The sequence below is a fragment of the Otolemur garnettii genome, unplaced genomic scaffold, assembly GCF_000181295.1.
Source record: "Otolemur garnettii isolate 467f Iridium unplaced genomic scaffold, OtoGar3 scaffold00623, whole genome shotgun sequence".
NCBI lineage: Eukaryota > Metazoa > Chordata > Mammalia > Primates > Galagidae > Otolemur > Otolemur garnettii.
Window position 1 is genome coordinate 8317 of NW_003853018.1, and position 3907 is coordinate 12223.

A 3907-nucleotide genomic window follows, 5' to 3' on the forward strand; every position below is an offset into this window, starting at 1 on the left:
AATGGGGACTTGTGTAAACAGAAATTTTTGATTTTCAGTTTGAATAGATTCAATATTATCAATCCTTTTCTTTTGCAGTTTATATATTTGGGTTTTATTTTTTTTTAATTTTACTATTATTATTACTACTATTTGAGACAGAGTCTCACTTTGTTGGCCTTGGTAGTGTGTCATGGTGTTATAGCTCACAGCTACCTCAAACTCTTAGGCTTAAATGATCCTTTTGCCTCAGCCTCCCAAGTAGTTGGGACTACAGGCGCCTGCCCCAATGCCCGGCTATTCTTAGAGATGGGGTCTTGCTCTGGCTCAGGCTGGTCTCTAAGCTGTGAGCTCAAGGAGTCCACCTGCTTCAGCTTCCCAGAGTGCAAGGATGACAGGCAGGAGCAGGTGAGCCACTGCACCTGGCTGCAAGGGCCTTTTTAATAAAATATGTTTTTTTTTCCCTTTGGTTAAATACCTAGTGGAAGGATTGCGGGATCAAATGGTAGGTCTACTTTTAATTCTTTGAGGAATGTCCATACTAATTTTGGGTTTTATTTAAGGAATCCTTCTTTAGCCTGTGGACAAAAAATGTTTTATAATAGAATTGTATAATATATATACACATACATAGCCCAATGTGTGTGTGAGTGTGTGTGTATGTATCTGTACTATTTTAGGCTTTAAAGATTTGCTTTTCACATTTAGGTCTTTTATTTTATTATTATTTTTTTATTTTGAGAGAGAGTTTCATTATGTTGCCCTTGGTAGAATGCTGTGGCGTCACAGCTCACAGCAACCTCAAACTCTTGGGCTTTAGCAATTCTCTTGCCTCAGCCACCCAAGTAGCTAGGACTACAGGCGCCCACCAACACGCCCAGCTATTTTTCTATTGCAGTTGTCATTCTTGTTTAGCAGGCCCCATTTCGGTTCGAACCCGACAGCCTCAGTGTATGTGCCCTGGTTCCCTAACCAGTGAGCTACGGGCACTGAGCCACATACTTAGGTCTTTTAGACAAGCAAAATTTTATTGCTTATGTATGTTAAGGTAGGGATCTAATTCAACTTTTTTTATATGGATATTTTTTCTTTCTTTCTTTCTTTCTTTTTTTGTTTTTTTGGAGACAGAGTCTTATTATGTCACCCTGGGTAGAGTGCCATAGCGTCACAGCAACCTCCACCCTTGGGGCTTAATTGATTCTCTTGCCTCAGTCTCCCAAGTAGCTGGGACAACAGGTGCTCACCACAATGCCTGGGTATTTTTGTTGTTGTTGCAGTTGCTTAATTGGCACGGGCGGGGTTCAAACCCGCCACCCTGGGGATATGTGGCCAGTGTTATAACCACTGTACTACAGGCACCAAGTCAGATACTTTTTTTTAAGAGATAAGATGTCACTCTGTCACAGAGGCTACAATGTAGTAGCATCACCGTAGGTCACAGAAAGCTCAAACTCTTGGGCTCAAGTGATCCTCTTACCTCAGCCTCCTGAGTAGCTGGTACTATAGGTGTGCACAACAACGCCTGGGTAATTTTTTGATTTTTCAGTAGAAACTGGGTCTTAGTTGTTCCCATGCTGGTCTGGAAATCCTGAGCTCAAGGGATTCCTCTGACTTCCCAAAGTGCTGGGATTATAGGCATGACCCACCCACCCTTCAGCCCCACGCCCAGGGATACCTTGGGACCACTGTGTTGATCCGAGCATGGGCATGCTGTGGACATCAAGGGAGCATAGGCATGCTGTGAGCTGCTCAGTGGGTCCATACAGCTGGCATTGGTGAGCCAGTACCCAGCACCTCAGGCCTGACATGGCAAGGGAAATGTTGGTTGGTGGTTCTGCCTGGATTTCTCAGCATTCCTGCAGGCTGTGGGTGTTGGCAGCAGACAGCACTAAGGAGCTCTAGGTGGGAGCTCATTGGCGACAGCCACCTGCCTTGGGACAAGGGATAGTGGACCCGGTAAACACAGGGCACCTCTCCCTCCTCAGAGACCTTCCCAGACCCTGAAGCCTGGGCAAGGGACCCGGGATGGCGCCTCCCCTGCCAGTGCTGCAGCCCTAGATAGCTTTTCCAAGACACGGCCACAGCCACCCCTAGCCTTCAGCATCTGCCACCCTGATGAGCCTGACCCCCTTGGACTGGTGGCCAGACCCTGCACCAGCACCAAGACGGTGAAAGAGTCGCTCAAGGCTCAGGTGATCATCAGTGTGTTTGAGCAACAAGGTGTCTGAGGTAAACGTCTGTGGTGTCTAGGTGTACGTTTTTGGCTCCCTGGGTGTGTTGTGTGCTGAGGGCTGAGCTCAGGGCTTTCAGGGTCTTCATGACCTGAAGCACGTAACCCTGACCATCAGGCAGCTTCTCAACCTCCACCACACCTCCCCCCTTTCTCCCACCCAGCCTCCCCGGCCTCCATCGTCTATCACTCCCCACTCTGTGTCCCCAGGGGCACATGATTTCGCTCCCACTGGTAGGTGAGGACGTGCCCTATCTGTCTCTGTGTGTCTGCATGGTTTCCCTTAAGAGAAGTTCCATCTATAATGGAAAACACAGGATCCCATTCTTCCTGTTTTTGTTTTTGTGTTTTTTTGTTATTTTCTATATGGACTAATGCATTCGGAACACGTTGATCCAATGGCTACTGCGAACCGACGCAATACCAAGGATATCCGCCCAAAGCAAATTCACCATTAGAGACTTCATATACTCTTTCTCTGCGGGAAACCGCCTCCCCCCAGAAATGAGGACCCCAAACCCGTTACTCCTCTCTTCCCATGGGCCAATACAAGAAACCAGGGACAGCTCTAAGCCACTTCAGGAATTTTCCTGGCCCTCTTCATCTGCTCCCATTCTGGTCTTCCCTAGACTTTCTCTACTCAACTTGAGATCTTCTCCCGCTGCAACCCCCGACTCCGACCCTGGGTCTTTGAACCTGACATTTCTATATGACCTCCACCTCAGCCTTTCACTCTTAGATCTCCCCAATCCCTTTCATCTATCAGGAACTCTTTCACTCTTTTTTTTTTCTGTCTGCACACACACATGTTTATTTTTCCCCCAGCTCCCTGGTATTAAAGATGCAGGGTCGGGGGGCTTCAAGGCCCACTCAAGGCTCCTGTCTAATTCTTCTTTTTGTAAGTGTCAGCACCCTTGGGGCCCCTCCCATAGCCTGAGTTATCAGTGGTCTCTTTATATCCTGTGAGGCCCTTGCCACTGTCGTCCAAGTGCTCCTCATGGCTGCCGGTGCATTTGCTAGTGTCGGTGAGACGGTCCACGGCTCCCGTTGCGGCTTGGTAGAAGCCAAAGAATGGATTTGAGCCTGGTTCCTCCTCCGCCCCCACAAGATGGCCCTGAGATCCATGGAACAAGTCCTCGCAGTTCTTTGTCTTCCTAGGGTGTGGGGCTGCTTCTCTTAGGGCCCAGAGCCACCAGTGGGCAGGTGCTCTAGCCAGAGCCATGCAAACTCAAGGGGAGGGAGTCCAGGGCACATAGGGACAGTGGATTTTTCTTTCTCCAGTGGACTTATTCTGACCAGGCTGCTGTGAGAGGACCTCATTCAGTGACCACCAGTGGTGGCTGGATTCTTGCCCTCCATGAGTTGATAAATGTCCTCCAGGCCTTGGTCTGGGCTCTTTTCCTTGAAGCGCTTCTGGCCCAGTTCCTTCATTGCTTCTGTGAACTGCTGAAAGGTGATGGCTCCGGCATCCTTGGCCTTGACTTTGTTGAACACAGTGTCCACATCTGTGGAGGTGATCGTCTTGCCATCTGTGATGCCACAGTCCTGGCACAGCTTGGAGAAGTTCTTGTTGTTTATTTCCGCGCCACTGCTTGAGGAGTCTCCGAGGACAGCGAACCGCTGGAATGTTTTCTCTGCTTCAGATGCCATGGTCAGCTAGAGGTAGCGGGTGGGCACTGGGGGGGGGGTGTCAGGAGG

At 49.0% G+C, this 3907-nt stretch overlaps 1 pseudogene; it reads right to left on the reverse strand.

The window, feature by feature from the left end:
- Positions 1-3092: 3092 nt before the first annotated feature.
- Positions 3093-3859, reverse strand: LOC100967075 (annotated as a pseudogene).
- Between the last annotated feature and the right edge of the window lie 48 nt (positions 3860-3907).